Below are 17,231 nucleotides of genomic sequence, written 5' to 3' on the forward strand. Positions count from 1 at the left end.
TAAAACTGCTGCTAAGATCTAAAACACCCAGTAACCATCCCAATAAGTTGTAGTTTACAACACCTGATCTGACATTGTATAGCGGAATAATTCAAGATACTAATTCCGATTTACCAGATTCTTAACGATTAGAAAATGTAATAAAGATGCTAGAAACATCTAAGACACAAACAAGACATTCTAATATTTTGAAATTTATGTTACCTGAGCTGACTTCAAAAATCAAAATCTTTGGTTCGGTAGGTTCCTCCTTTTTACCATGAAATTATCTATACAAAATATTTGAAACAGAAAACAACCCTGTACCCTCAAGAAAAGAAAAATATGTGTACTAGCTAATATAATGAACTAGCTAATTAGAGGCCAGAATGAAGACATAAATTTCAAAATAGCTAGCTTCTACCTATATGTGTGCACTGTAAGCAATTACATTTGCCGTGTGTGTACTTTTAGCCTTCGATGTGTATGTACTTGATCTGTATCCGTTGGTTAGGGTGTTTGAATCTTCTTAAAATTTAATTCCCTGTGCAAGCTTTCGGTTCTGTTTGTTATCTAGGATAATAAAACCCTGAATAGTATATGATGTAATTCACCTGTAGCATACTTATTAAGGCCTTTATCACAGAGCCTGTTTTGACCCCAGAAAACTGTAGGATGTAAAGTTGCTATAGCCTAAGATGACTGAACTAAGTAAAGATATAAAGTTAAAAGAGCGAAAGCGTCAGCAAAATGCTAAAGCCAGGGCGAAGTACACATCATTAACTGAAGAAGAAAAAGAGCTACAACGGCAAAAGCCAGAGAGGCTTATACAAGAAGAAAACAGCAAAGTAGCAAGGATGAAATGCCTAGATTGTCATTGGAGCAGCCTTTAGATGCAAATGATACACAATATCATGACAGTAGTTTACACAGTACAGGTAGCCTGTCTTTCTGTAAGAAGCCATGACACATAAAATAGGTTCCACTATGCTGACAAATGTTTGAACCTCATTTTTTAGATGTGCACTACTCAAGTGAAACAAGCTGCAAACATACACCCCAAGAAACAGAACCTTCAATTAACAATGCAGGTTTGATGGCCTAGATTTATGTCTATTGTAATACTAAAGTAAAAAGCAAACAAAATATTAAAATACATGTCTATTGTTTTACCCATAAATATATAGGCTCAGCCCTAGATGTTTGCTCCCAGAAATCATGCCAGCATAGTTCCCCACAGCGACACTCAGGTTCATTGGCGAATAGACATTCTATATTTTTAGAGTAATGTTACTTTAGGTTTCACATATACTACGAAACTAAACTTCAAAATGACCAATTCTAGGCCAATCACCAGTATGCAGTAGTTGTATGAACCCGTTGACCGAAGCTATGAAAGATTTGCCCAACATAACTATAGCCGAAGGTAACACTCTAAAAAGAAATTAGTTGTCTATAGCATGATGTACAATCTTCATAAGCAGTGATGACTTTCAATTATTAATATAGGATGCTCAACTTCAGTGGTTGTGAACAACAGGATAACATCTTCTCAGGGGACGACATTAAAGCAAAGGACAGGTTAAAATTTTCAAATATATAAAAGCACCACCCATTTTGTACATACACCCCAAAGAAACTAACCAAACATAAGAATAAATTCTTTCTAACGACCTTGAACCCATTGATTACTGCAATCTACAGCAATGAACAAAGAAACTGCGAAAAAGAAGCAACCTAGACATCGTAAACAAGGTGAATACACATCTAAGCTAAGAATTTTTTAAAATGACATAATATAAGAGCCTAAACCAAATTTTTTCATATGTAGGCAAAGCTGTGACCAAGCGAACTGAATTGTTATCCTCCGTTGTCTTAGAAGCTGATACTTTACCAGAAGTAGCTGACTGTAAGTATTGCGAGGCAAAAAAATTCTATTCGGAAACCCCTAATTTCTGCTGTTCTGATGGAGAAGTAGTGTTGACAGAAAATAAGCTTCCAGATGTATTGGTTGAATTACTTATGGGTGAAACCGAAGAAGCCTTATGTTTTAGGACATACGTAAGACCCTATAATAGCATGTTTGCCTTTACATCGTTTGGGGTCCACTATGACAAGTCATTATGTAAGAGAACAAACGGGATATACACATTTAAGATACAGGGACAGACCTATCATTACATAAATCAACTTATACCTCATGGAGGTTCAGGGATGTTCTTACAACTATATTTCCATGATACTGAACGCGAGGTGGAGAATCGAATGGCTTTTTCTACAGAACTCAGTGAGAATGTGGTCTTAAAGCTCATTGAAGTTATGAAAAACAATCCTTATGCCTGCTTCTTCCGTAGTCTAAGACATGTCCCCAATTTAGAATCCTATTAGATAGTTCTCAAAACTCATTGTGATAGTGATCAAAGAGTTTTCAACAAGCCAACTATGTCTCAAGTGGTAGCGCTTTGGGTTGAGGGTGAAGGCTCAGAACAAACATATTCTAGGCATATTCAGGTGTACACTCAAGATGGAGAAAGCCATAGAGTTCAATATTATTACGGTTGTTATGATCCTCTGCAGTATCCATTACTATTTCCCCTAGGCGAAACAGGATGGCAACCAGGAATTAGGAGATCCGGAACTGGGAACCCAAAAAAAAAAAGAAAAAGATGTGCCAAAATAAAATGTTTGTAATTCTACTGGGATTTTCTGAGTGTAAGTTTGTAATTCTTTCTCATAAAATAAAATGCTAAAATTTTTCCATACAACTTTTGCTAAAACTCAACAGAGGTCAGAGAATTTTCAATAAATGTTAAGCTAACGTATTAATTGCCACCAACTTGAATAAATTTTCTCTTTTGCTCCTTTGTTAGCTGACCAAGTCACGTTGTTATTATTTTTTCATTTTCGGTACAACATCCAAGCCGATTTCCAATTTGTTAAATAGGGGACGAGAAATAAATTATTTAAACCTTTTTCTACTAAAATTGTTTTAATCCTTAATTTACATTTTAGCTAAGTTAGGCCCTATTTGATAACTCAATTCAGCACTTGAATTGAATGGATTTAAATTTCAATATGTTTAGACACGTTTGATAATCAAAAATTGAAAATCCGAGTTAATTAAACGGTACTGAATTTCATAGGCAAAACTTGTTTCAAAAAATAAGTGATAAATTATTTACTTATTACTCAATCTAATATATACTTAAATGTATCTAATTTTATACTTAAAATTTAGTAATTTAATGGATTCAAACTTTAGATTTCAGTTTTCGAGTTTTAGTTTTATCAAACGCACATCTTGGAACTATCATTTTTAATTGATTTAGTCCTTTTAACCAAAATACATCGAAATTGAATATTTTTTGCCAAACACATCCTTCATCTAAACTACTAACCTCGTTACTCAACGATTAAGTCTTTTTCATCAATAACTAATACAAAGGGACAGTCATTAATCTTGTGATATATCAATTTTGGAGAAGAATCCCATGTCACGCCAAATGATACTGAATTTATAAACCAAAAAAAAAAAAATCTTGACCTTGTGCAAATCTGAACTACTATATGTCAAAATCTTTATTATTTTGGTATGCATTCTTGACATGTAATTAAGTAAGTGCATCTAGACTGATGAAATTAGATTTCATCCCTAGTTTGTAGAGATGATTCTTCAATTCTGGAACATTGAAAAAGTTTCGAGTGTGGGTTGCAGCAATTAAATAATGAGCAAAACAAGTAAGAATAAACGTACTATTGAGGGTGCATTTTGTAATCAATCCTTGCAAATTAGAAAAGTTAGTAAATACTTGTATTATACAATAAACATCCATACTTATCAGTCAAGAAAACTTTCGTATTTCATACATTTGAAAAATACTCTGAGAAATACTCGTACTTTTCAATTAACCATATAAACCAAGTAATAAATTTTTAATGTACTATACTTCGAATTTTCAACAAATTTTAAAATTTGAATGAGGATAATAACATACTTCGTGAGTTATATAAAAAATAAAAATTATATGTATCATAATAAATGTAGATACATACATATTTAAGTAATAAGGTGATAAAATTTTAATAAATTTAATATCTCATATATAAAAATAAATTTAAAATTGGTATAAACATAGCATAGTCTTTGAAAATTATAGTAAATTTATCCTTATTTTTGTTTGGCAACTTTCAAATATATGTACTATTCACGTACGAATTTATATGCATAATTTCGCCGACAATGTATTTTTATGCCAAACTGTTCATCATACTAGCAGGTTTCAAATTCTTACCTACTCCCTCGCACCATTTTATATATCTTGGTTTTTATTTTGATTTATTCTGAAATATTTATTACTTTTAAAATGGGAATACATAATGCTCAACTTTCTTATTGTATCCTTCATACAATTTTGGGCTCCAACATATCCACACACTTGTTTGTGAGTATTAAACTCACAACTTAAAAAGTAAGGATTAAGAGAAGTTAATTTCATCCAAACAGACCCTCAATTTTTCATCTATACTTTCAAAGGGAAGCTAATTTCATTGAAATGGTTTTTAAAGTATACTGTTCTTTGTGGGTTTGGCTAGAATCAAGAGCCTTTCCCGTTGGTTCTGTCCAATTGTGCTTAGTTATAATTTTTATAGCTTCTAGTGTGAACTAGTATAATTTTGATGTAAATCGTGAACTAGTTATATGAGTAGATAAAATTCACGTTTACACCGATATTGTAACTTTTTACATTAAATGTTGTATGAATTGTACAAATGGACAAAAATTTTAATTAAAGAGGCCCCTTATCCATTTGGCTAACAGGTGCGCCAAGAACACCGGTTAAAAGAATTTTTTTTCGGCAAAAGTGAAAATAATTTGGGAAGTGTTTAAATATAAATAATGTATTAAATGTGAGTATGTGACTTGAGATGTGAGTGTCCATTAAAAGAATCCTTCTTTGATTTATCTGGTCAAGTCTAACCTAAAGTTTAATTCTTTAAAGGCAAGTTGTCCAGCAGAAATGATTTAAAATCCCTATCTAATTAGATTAGAAAATCTAATGTGCTAAATGCAGTATCTCAAACTCCCACACTTAATATAACACAGATATAGATAGATATTGAATAACAGGCAGGAAATTGGCATTACAAAATTGTAACACAACTGAGCACAGCAAATCAAGCAATCAAATTCAAACAATGGCCATTGTTCAAATCTTCTATTACCAAAATACAATTAAAATACATGTCAAGTATTATTGGCTAATCTCTAAGAAATATCTCTCCAGTTAGCTTTCAAGATAAAGAACTTTTTCAATTTATGACTAACTAATCTAAAAATATAAAATATTCAACCAGCATTCATCAGCAAATGGTTCGACTATTAAGCAAAATCTCAACATTAAAATTCATGGATCAGCAGGCTAATGTAACTATCCACAATCTCGTACAATTTTTTTTTTACCGTTAGCACTTTTTTTTTCAAGGAAAATGCTTAGTTCTTAGCCATTTAAACATTTTGACGCGAATTTCGACATTTTTCAAATGAAAGAATCTGGTTACTCAGCCCTCATCGCTTAAAAATCACATACTCATAGCTATCGTTACTTTTTGACGACAAAATCGACACTTATGATGAAGACCTCCAATTACTGGGCAATGATACTAGCAGAGTATAGCGCAATACTGTTCATAAATAAGTATCAAATTAAAATTAAAGATCACACAAATCCGCTTCATTTTTTAAACATGGAGAGCTAAGATTAATAGTTGAACCAATTTGCACAAAAAAAATTCTAGATAAATATTTAAAATACTTAGAGAAGTTAATCCAAAAATGCAAAAGTCACAAAATCACAAATATTCACCAAAGAGATATCCTTAAATTTAATCATGTCATATTGAACACCTTAGAGTGTAAAATCTTAGCAATAGAAAAATTTGAGATATCTAACCATCGTTTATCATGAACAACCACAAGTATGCATAAAGATAGGCAAAAATTGGATAAAATTCGACAAACTCAAACAAAAAATTTCAAAAAAAAATGCCTACACTTGCACTTTTTCAATATACTACTCCGTCCCACACCTAAATATTACATTGTCCTCAATGTAAAAGATAAAGAATCAAAAGATGAAGTAGAAGGGACAACGAAACTTCCCTGAGAATTGAGGACGTCTGTAGATAGCTACGGGTGACGGGCAAATGATTGTGGAGCTCGACGTATGTTGATGGTTGGTGGCGGTGGAGTTCGGATGGAGAAGGATGGAAGAAAGAAAGAAAGAAGAAAGAAAAAAAGGGAAATTTTTTTTTACCTTTCCTTAGGACACGACGTGGGCACGCCATGATGATAGGAACCCTTCTGCCAATGATTCGTTGAATTGAAAGTTACCACATGCCCTGTTGACGTGGGCACGTTATGTCTGTCAGTCTGCTCCAGGATCTAAAAAAGAGCTCTCCAGATGACTTGACACGGGCACGTCATAAGGGTAGGAACCCTTCTGATGAAGAACTTGAGAGTTGCACATTACCACGCGCCCTGTTGACGGCGGCGCGTCATGTCGAAGGGACATCTACTATTCATCAAAAATGAAAAATTAAACCAAAAATTTGTGAGAACTCTAAGAAATATATTGAAACAATCAAATAGAACTTAACAAACAGCGAAAATAAATTGGATTGCCTCCTAATAAGCGTCTTTTTTTAATGTCTTTGACTAAACATTGTCATGTTTGTTCAGGGAGGATAAAATCTTGTGGTTCGTTTCAGTGCTTCATCCTCTATATAATTCTGATAGCCCTCGTAAATAGAGTAATCCTTGAGTACACGAGCTACGGTCTTCCATGGACTAGTAGATGGTGCCAAACAAGTCAATAATAATCTTATTTCTTCACTCATCCTCCATCACACGCACTTACTAGTTCAAGATATTTTACCATCGCCACTCTTAATTTATTCCTGTCATGAAATTCAAAATTTTCCGGTATAATAAAGTTAATCTCACTAATAGGAATTGAAAAATAAGAGTCAGGAGAATATTGATTAATGAATGGAGAAGATGTCACCACATTTGGAGATTGTTCACTGGATTCATTCACTTGAACGATTTGATGTTTGGATCTCATTTCTTGCACTTCAATTCCTTTTTCAACTAAATCTTTAGATCCTTCTTCTTGGGACTCTTGCAACTCCATGTCACTTGTCAGGATAATTGCATTCTTATCTTTCTTAAGGTTGATGATGGTCTGTGAGGACAATTTTTCATAAATTGGAGAAATTAATTTGCTCAATGTAGATGTCAATTCACACCCTCCATCTTTCATCCTTTTAATCGACCTTTGTGTCTCCTATTAAAAATTATGGATTATTTGTTCAAGAGACATTTCTGACATAGATGATGATTCTTGAGACTCTTGTTATTGATAATCCATTCTTTCTTGTTGAAGTTGATGTGTGTTAGCAGCTAGCGATTTTATCATTTTTTCAAGAGACATACCTGACATGGATAATGGTTGTTGCTATTGATATTAATGTTGAAAATCGATTGACTCTTTTGCACAATTCAAGTTGGAATTATTCCACCATTTTTTATCATACCCATTTGAATAAGGATCATACCACATTTGAGATTGGAGTGAAAAATCTCCAAACTTATTGATTAAGACATTCAGTAATCTTGAAATTCAAGGCACATACTGGTTGAATGATCTGTGGCATAACAAATTCCACAGGTTACAGCAGCCATTTTTTTGTTATAGTTGTGTAGTTTATGGTTATGGTTATGGCTGATCTGTAGTTTTTGGTAACTTGTGGTCACTGTGGACTGTTTTTTGGTAATAGCTAGTAATAGCATTTTTTGGGGCTGATGTTATGCATCATTGTGGACTGTTTTTTGTTATGATTGTGTAGTTTATGGTTATGGTTATGGCTGATGTGTAGTTTTTGGTAACTTGTGGTCATTGTGGACTGTTTTTTGGTAATAGCTGGTAATAACATTTTTTGGGGCTGATGTTATCCATCATTGTGGACTATTTTTTGTTATGGTTGTGTAGTTTATGGTTATGGTTATGGGGCTGATGGTTGTGTAATAACATTTTTTGGGGCTGATGTTATGCATCATTGTTATCTAAACTTATTCTTTGGGAAATATTTAGGTATCATGTATATAGTGCTGTTAGTTTATCAATAGAGAGGTAAAAATCTGATTGTTCATCTGCAATAGTATATTATTTCCAAGTACAAGCGACAGACCATGCATGGATAGCAATCTTCTTTTTGCCTATGTAGTGACTTGAAAGAAATGAATATAATGCAAAGGGGGCGTTTGTGAACTTTGATTGGTTTCACCTGTTTAGATGGTCTTCACTTTCACATTGTGAGGCAAATAACTCATTCTCTTTGCACAGTTTAATCCTACAGAGGCATCGTTTCTTTCATGATTTATGAAGCATAAACTCCTAAAATCAAAGAGGGCTAGTATCTCCTATATTCACACCTCGTACAATAAGTTGCTTTCTGTGTTTTAATATATAAACAACCAAAAGCATAAAGATTAAACAATAATTACTGTGGGAGTCCAATTTAATTGTTCAATAAGTTGAGCTATTTAAAGAAGAAGAAAGAAAATAAAAAAAAACTGTTTTAGAGAGCTCTTTAGTTGAGCTTATGCAGTGTTGTATTTGTATAGATTGGACTGTGATTTCTAATTTCTTGCTGGTGTTGTAATATGTGGGCCCAAATTATATGAGGTTCTTAATGAATTGTAATTTTTGTTTTAATAATCTAAGTCTCATTACTTGTTCTTTATTATTGTACTCCTCCCCTTACCTACTTCTTTTACTCTTTTATGACAGATAAATGCTATTCATACTAGCTTTTGGAAGATATCTATGGTTATGGTTGAAGAACGTTGAAGACAAAATTGCCTTTTGCTCATGGAGTGGTTCATTTAGATGTTTTTCAATTTCTTAAACTGTGATTGCTTTTGTACTTGTACCTTATGTACAAGTGATATTTTGGACAAATGTTATTTTTGTAGGCATTAGTTGGGTAATGTACACTTGAATTTGGCATTTGAGAATGCTATATTATTACCATGTAATCTAATGCAAATACTTTTGATTATCAATCGTTCATGTTTATTTGTATGGTTTGTTTAAAATCAATGATTTAGCAATGATTACAGGCCAAATTATGACTATTAAGCTATTGAGAAATTATCTAATGACAAAAAAAAGTTGTCACAAAATAGAAAATAAAAACTCCTTGTCACAACAGAGACTGTCACTAAATCTAAGCTACATTTGTGACGACAATTGTTATCAGTAAAATAGTTATATACAATGGCTTTCGGTGCTTTTTAGTGACGACTTTAAGTAGAGCATTTTTGACAAAAGGTCAATTCGTCAATAAAACACTTCCGGATTGTTGTCACTAATGACAACTATTTAGTGACGACATTTCAGGTCGTCACTAAATAGTTGTCATTAGTGACAACAATCCGGAAGTGTTTTATTGACGACTTGATTTTTTGTCAAAAATGCTCTACTTAAAGTCGTCACTAATGAGAACTATTTAGTGACGAAATTTTAGGTCGTCACTGTTTACTTTTACCGACGGGGATTTAGTGACGACTTTGTGACGATCAAAAAGTCGTCAATAAAAGGTATTTGTGACGATATTTGTATGTTCTGTGATGACTTTGTGTTGTCACTGATGAACAATTTTCTTGTAGTGTTCTTAACCATCTCTATAAGTTATTAAACTATTCATAAGTCATTAGAAACTTCATGATCAAACGTCATGATTTTCCATGAGAAATCTATGCATCTAAAACTTATGAAAACCTTGTTCTGGGAACTTTCGCTGCTCCTCATCATCATGAATGCAAGTTTCAACTTCATGCATTTGTACAACTTCCTTTGTGACACTTGAAACTCTTTCAACTTTTAAGTTCTATCTTACTCCCACTATTATATTTAGAATAAACCATTTATCTACAAATTTGTAATTTTAAAGATAAAACACTTTTCCTCTTAGAAATGATAGAAGTGGCATTTTTAAAGAAAATGAGGAAACTTCAACTTACAAGTTAGAAGAAATCAAACCAATGAAACAGAGAAAGTCAATTTGCTCTTCTTCTTGGCCGATTTTCCTTTTCCTTTCTCAAGAACACTCTATAAAAGGTTTTAATTGGATCTTAGTTCTAACTTGTAGAATTATACCGACTTTATAAGCAAGGTTACCCAATCTTTCATAAAGATTTGGATTCTTTGACACTCCATATCTCATATGATATATTTTGAACAAATATGAAATAAGATTTAGTGTATAGGATATAATTTATCTATGACAAACCCCAAAATTGTTTTTGGTAAACTTGTATGGTGCATGTTATCTCATAAGAATAATTCTTTATCTAGATTACTAAAATATAATCGAGATATTTGAGAATCTCATTCTCCTTTAGACAATTTTGAAGTCTTTGGACCAATTATAGTCCACCTTGATCAAATCAAGTGTTCCAATAATTTCACTAATTTATTTTTCTACTTTATACTTAAACCTTCTAACTTCTCAAAATTTTGGATTTGTACTTCAAAAGATATCCATTTTGAGTAGTTATTAGTAAAGGTAGTAAAGTATAAGAAATAATCTTCTTAGGCATGAATTGTTAATCTTCTACATACATCATAATGTATGAATCTCAACAATTCTTTAAACCATTTCATATCAAAGGCCAACTTAGTCTTTGATTAGTGAATAAGATCCACATGTCTCAAATGATTTGTAATTAGTTGAGTCAAATCATCATATAATTTGAAAATGTGTTTCTTATTCATAAGACTAAATTTGTAAATGTCAAAGATAAAATGGTTTCAAGTCATTTAATATTATATTGAGAAATGGACCTTTTAGAAATTAATAACACTTATTAAGTTCTAAAATAAGTCCACTACATTAAGAAAAATAGTTTGTCACTACATTTAATCATAACTTTTGCTTCACAAAAGTAGATACTTATTACTCTTCTCTTCAATTTACTTCTTTTAAGTTCTCGTATATCGAATATCCACTATCTCATATCCAAGGAACTCAACTTAGAAGTAAATATACTCATTCATTTCAATTATAAACTTAACTTAAAATGAAACTTTCACAAAGTTACATTTTATTCGAGTCAAGACCATGCAATGAAAGTTTGCACCATAAGGCTTATTTTTTAAAACCTTTTAACTTATCAACTTTTGATAATTGATTCACCTTATCAACTCTTGATAAGTGATATCCTATTAGTTAACACTTGACTTATAGCCCATGACAAAACTTGACTGAGCTAATTTTTCAATATAGCCAATCGATCTCCAATAAATCAATATTTATTTAGAGAAAATTTTGTCATTTAGTAATGGAATTATTATGCAACGATTTCAAATATCTTAAACCTTGATTATCCATCAATCAACTCCTTGAGATATCTAATCATGGTGAAAGAAAAAGAATCCTTGTAACGTGGGAGATTTAGGAAGCATCTATAACACACTGTCATCATCTTCTTTATACTTATTATAAGCATATACTATTAATTCCATTTCATCTTCCATGATTGCAAGTATTACGGTTTTAAAAGATATAGCCAAATTTACTTGAGAACTTTTCTCAATTCTCTTTGCTAGTCCAAGAAATTGGAAATATTAATTATATCGAGAATAATATACAATTACTCATAATTCGTACAACAGGTAGTAAAGATAAAAGAGAATTGCTATTTATGTAAAAACAAAACCAAGTAAAAATGACATAAAAATAAGTTTAGTTTTGCTACCACTATTTTATTACAATTCCATAACCCTCAAATATGGAAATGGGAATTCAAGAATTCCTCATGAGCTATGATCTCATTTCAATTATTTTAATCTTCATTGAGATGAACAAGTCAAAATAACTAAAACGAATAGGTACTTATTATCAATTACAACAATTGTAACTTCTAGATAGTTGAATCGTCAACTCTTGACATAGCACGTCAACGTGTTTCCCAACCATTACATTTACAACATATAACCTTCACTGAGGCAAACAAGTGATATGATGTAATTAAGTCTAATCCATTGTTCCCAAATCTCATCTCATAATAAAACACGTTCTTGGAAGAGTATCCTTGATTAAGGTGAAAAAGGTAACATCAAACAAGAACTCACATTTTTATTATAGCAATGGAAGCCAACTTGTGTCCGAACATAATATTTGAATAGAGGACTTTTAGACATAATGTATCTAAGTTGGTCTCATCAAGTATATAGTATGCATATCCATTCATCAACATAAATAAATAAACATAATATAATTAAACATGGATGATTTTGAACTTTATTCCTGAACTAGTTTTCTAGAGTCGAAAAGAAACTAGATAGTCAAACTGAGGGACAAATGACATTTCCATGCCCTATACACCTTTTGTATGTATTGAAATTGGTGCCATCTCCATCTCTTTTGTACATTACAAATGTAAATCTAATCTAAACATTTTATATCCTCACCCTCTCCGTATCCCTGATGCAGTACATTACATAATATTGAGAGAAACTTTGAATTACATTCAAGGAGAGTCACATGAGAAGATCATTTATAATGAGAGTATTTAGAGAAGGTAGGACACACAAGCCCTATTTGAAAAATACCAATACCGAACCATACAAACATTCAACCATTCACAATCACACTAATTTTAGTCCATAATCATCCATCATGCATTCACATAATATAATATTAAATGAAAGCATAATAAAATATTTATTTAATTCTAATCGTGAATCATTATATGTTCAAATTTTAAACCATTTAAAGTTTCAATTCTTGAAGTTTCTCTTTTATTTATTTTAAAATTAGGGAAAATACTTTCTAATCTCATTAGAAAATTTTCAATATTTTAAAATCATGAACAAAAGTTTTTCATAATCTAATTATGAGTCCAAATCAAAATTAGGATTTTCTAGTCTAACTAGAATTTCGTAATTCACTTATGTTTGGAAATTTTTTCCTTTAAACCGTTTTAGAATTTCAAATGCTAACTTTAGAACACTTTCTTAATTTAATCTCATTAAATTAGAAAGTCTCTAATAGTATTTGAACACTTACCAAATTTAATCTCATCAAATTAGGAAGTTTCTAAAGTTAACGTTTGTTGAAAAAAAAATTAGGAAGTTTCTAAAGTAGGTAGACTTTCTTAATTTTAGTCTCACTAATATTTAGTAAGTTTCCAAAGCTTAATTGAACAACTTCTTGTCCAACTTGAATTTCTATATTCTCCAGAAAAATACCATAATTCTAATCATAGTAGAAATATAGAAACTTTCCATGTTAGTTTAGAAAACTAAACACAAAGGGAAACCAATGACTAAACATTTTTGTCATAGGAAAGTAACTAGTTGCCTAGCTATTCTTTTTTATAAAAAAATTTCCAGCAAATATCTTAATTCTAATCATATTAGAATTATAGAAAATTTTCATGTTAGTTTAGATTCCAAACACAAAAGGAAATCAATGACCAAATCCTATTTGTTATCCGAAACCAACTTGTTTCTTGAATTTCCTTTTTTTTAAGAAAAATTTCCAGCAACAATTAACCAATCAAAGCCTTCATCTTCATCACCATCTTATGGCTAGAATTTGAAGTAACGAAGACTGACAAAATGCAACTAAACAGTCACTGAAAAATTGCTGTAAAATCCGCTGCAAATCAGCATTTTTAACGCAATTTCAAGCAGCATATTCCCTTTGCTTTTTCTTGACTTTCATAGCCTGATCATAATCAACCAGTTGTGATGGTACAGGATCAAGTTGCAGCAAAGGCAGAAATATTACAGTAATCAATATGAACTTAACTTCAACAGAAATCAGTGGAGCAAAGAATTTGAGGATTCAAACGATGAACTCAGCTTTTCATTAATGAACTTCAATGATCAGTTACAAGAAAAGAGGAAATGGATTTAGGAGAGAGGGGAAAAGAAGTGAAGGAAAACGTGGGGAGGGGGAACGAGTTTGGCAAGGCCAAATCTCCTTACAACCAAATCTGGAAAAATGACAAAAGAAGAATAATTACAAAAATTCTCAAATTAACGTAACCAATAAGCTTAGAATACGTGTCGTTCTAGAATCTTCGGTTTCAGTGGTCCCCAGCTCAGGCTGTATGCGTGAAGAACCCAAAAAATGTGATTCTGTGAGCACGCCTTCTCACAGCTTGTTACCTTTGCTCCACGCTTCCAGTGATCTGCGACCACGCCTTCTCCAACTTCTTCCTTATTGCTTCATTTCCAGCTGCCACTTAACTCTTCACTCCATTACACCAGTCATGTTTCTTCTTATCATTTGATGGTCAAACAGCAACCAGTACATAGGAAACAATTGCAACAATCTAACAGGAAAAAGAATACATCGTTTTACTTGACTAATCCGTGGTCTTCACTATCAGCCAGAACAACGTACTTCTTTTCATTGATTAGTTTCCAATTTGATCCACAAGATCTCAACCACAAGGCTGGTTATGTGAAGCAAGAATAAACATAGCATTTACCTTGGCCATATTATATACATAAAACCCGTGGGCGATACAAAGTGATCACAAGGCTTTACGCCATCGACATGCAATTGCTGTCTCTCGTGATTTGTCATGACCAACCAGGATGCCGTCTTATTTTTCCTTTTTCCGTTTCTGTTCTTCTTTTTTTTTTTTCTTTTAGTGATCATATCGCATAATAAAACAGCAACGGGACATTGTTCAATTGGTTGACGACTTTCAAATTAAAAGCCACGAAATTATTCATGAAAGATTCTAGAATATTTTTCAACCAACCTTGTTCATATAAAACTTAACCAACTCCAAAAGCAGCATATAACTGTGGTCTCATCACCATTCATGACACTTAAATAAATTTATCATGTGGGTCAATCAAACCTGGCCGACACCATTTTTATTAAACTTTGGATTAAGGGCAAATGACATCTTTTGGCCATGGTATCACAGATTAACTTACAACATTCATTTTATCTCAGATAAGGTCAAATAGTTTAAGGGTATGTTTGGTTACCCAAGGAATTGGGGTTTAGAATTGGAATTGGGTCCCCAATTCTAATTCTCGTGTTTGGATCCTACCTTTCGTATAGAATTAGAATCAAATCGCAATTCCAAATCGATCGAATTCCATGGTTCCAATTCTTTGGCTGGACCAAAGAATTCCAATTCCAATTCCACGGCCAGATTCTCGTTGGGTCAACACGCGGACTTTAAATGGGTCAAAACTAAAAAACGGGTCAACTATAAAGCTAGATTAAGGAAACAAAGCTAGCTTCTTCCTCTGTCTGCATTAGCAAATCGCCATCTGCTCCAGCGTTCTCTGTCGCCGCCGCCGCTGCGCCTTCTCCTTGTCCCAGCACCTCTGCCGTAACCCCTACAAGACTTTCCTCCCTCTTTTCCTCCCTCTGCCGCAACATCGAGTGGGTGAAATTTACAAATTGAGTTATATTTTGGTCTCCTTTCTTTCGTTTCCTATTAATCTTGAATTGTGCCTCCTGCTTTTACCTTTGCCGCCGCTTCCATTGCCGTCACCACCACCACCGTCGCGTCCTCTCGCCCTCACTCTCCTTCCGCTCCTTCAATTCTCAATTCTCGACAAATTTAGGGTTTATGATGTTATATTCATTTTTAAATTTTTGCCAATCAAAGATTGATTTTTTTTGGTTGTTCCTCTGATAATGTTTGCCATTAATGTTATAAATTTGCTACTGTTTTTTTGCTTCTAATTCAACATTTGGACGAGGATAGAAAAAAAGGTAGCACTCTGTTGCCCTGTTCTTCTAGATTTAACGTAACCAAGCAAAATCTTTTTTGTTTTTGATACAGTAGCAACCAGGTTTTTGTTTGAGATTTTTCCAATAGCTAATTTGGTCTTTTGAATTAATAGCTAGTTTGGCATGATTTGGTCTTTTGGCTTATCTTTTCTTATTGTTGTTGTGATTTTGAATTGCAGAATTTGGATATTGACATGGATAAAGAAGGAGACGAGCAAAAGGCAAAAAAGAAAAAAGTGGGAATGTAAAGGAGACTTGTTAGAAAATGAAATGGGAGACTTGCCTTTGAGCTCTTGCCAAAAGGTGGATCAATGTATGAAGAAACATTGGAGACTTACAAATTTCATGATTAGATCTCTTTGATGCTGGAGAAGTTGCTTCTTGTATTGAATTTCTCAGTTTTAGCTGACGTTAACCACATTAATTCTTCATTCATTTGTCAATGAGCTGAATCCAGAATTATGCACCTTTTGTTGTTCTGCATCAGGGGCCTCTCCGTACTTTATTAGTTGAGGCAATCTGTCCTTACAGCGAAATTCTGCGCACCAGTCCCTACTGGAGGAAGATCTTCTCACGCAATCTTCTGAAGAAGTGATGTTGGAAATGGTGGTCAACTGCTGTGGTTTTTAGAAAAAATGCTACAAACTTTGTGAATAAGTGTTAAATCTCTTTTTGGTGTGGCCTTATGTATATTACCTGACCTCGTTTCCTTCATGTTCAAGTGTGGTGACAACTTCTACCTTAGCCTGAGAGAAACTTGTGACTCTTTCTTATGTTGTAGTGTTACTTGTCAAATACTTTACATAGGAGATAATGCAGGCAACGAAGCTTCTGTTGTTACCTGTTCTGTATTTCTTTGGATAATGTTTTTTCCTTGCATATAGTAAAGGAGCCTTATTTTGACTTTAAAGTAGCACGTGAAATATATCTTTGGCGTCTTTATTATGGAAACAACAGAGTTTATGTAGAGCAACTTCGACTCAATAAACATTGTTTTACTGTTTTATGTACAAATTTAAGTGAGCATTGTGGGTTGAGGGATATTATAAATATTACAGTTGAAGAAGCAGTTGCAATGTTTCTCTATGTTCTTGCTCATAACTTTAATAATCGCACTGTCAATTTTAATTTCATAAGATCAGGTGAGACAGTTAGTTGATACTTTAATATAGAGTAGGTTTTTAATTTTCTAAAATTTAAAGTTCCTAACTTAGAAAAAAATATCAAGGTTTTAACTTGATAAATATGTACTTTTTAAGCTAGAATATGTAATTAGTTTTTATTTAATATAATTTAATTAAGAATTTTTTTTTAGAAAAGGAACTAATTAGCTTTTTCTTTAAAACTTTAGTAACAATTAGTTAAATGCAAGAAAAAATAAATTATTAAAGGCACTAATTGGTTTT

At 32.5% G+C, this 17,231-nt stretch overlaps 1 long non-coding RNA gene across 1 annotated transcript; it reads left to right on the forward strand.

Moving 5' to 3' along the window:
* The first annotated feature begins 15,054 nt into the window (after nucleotides 1-15,054).
* LOC140010984 (uncharacterized) lies at nucleotides 15,055-16,735 on the forward strand. The gene is made up of 2 exons (XR_011818183.1): nucleotides 15,055-15,471; nucleotides 16,005-16,735. It is a non-coding gene; the product is annotated as an uncharacterized lncRNA (long non-coding RNA).
* The last annotated feature ends 496 nt before the right edge of the window (nucleotides 16,736-17,231 follow it).

Source organism: Coffea arabica, chromosome 7e, assembly GCF_036785885.1.
Source record: "Coffea arabica cultivar ET-39 chromosome 7e, Coffea Arabica ET-39 HiFi, whole genome shotgun sequence".
Classification (NCBI taxonomy): domain Eukaryota; kingdom Viridiplantae; phylum Streptophyta; class Magnoliopsida; order Gentianales; family Rubiaceae; genus Coffea; species Coffea arabica.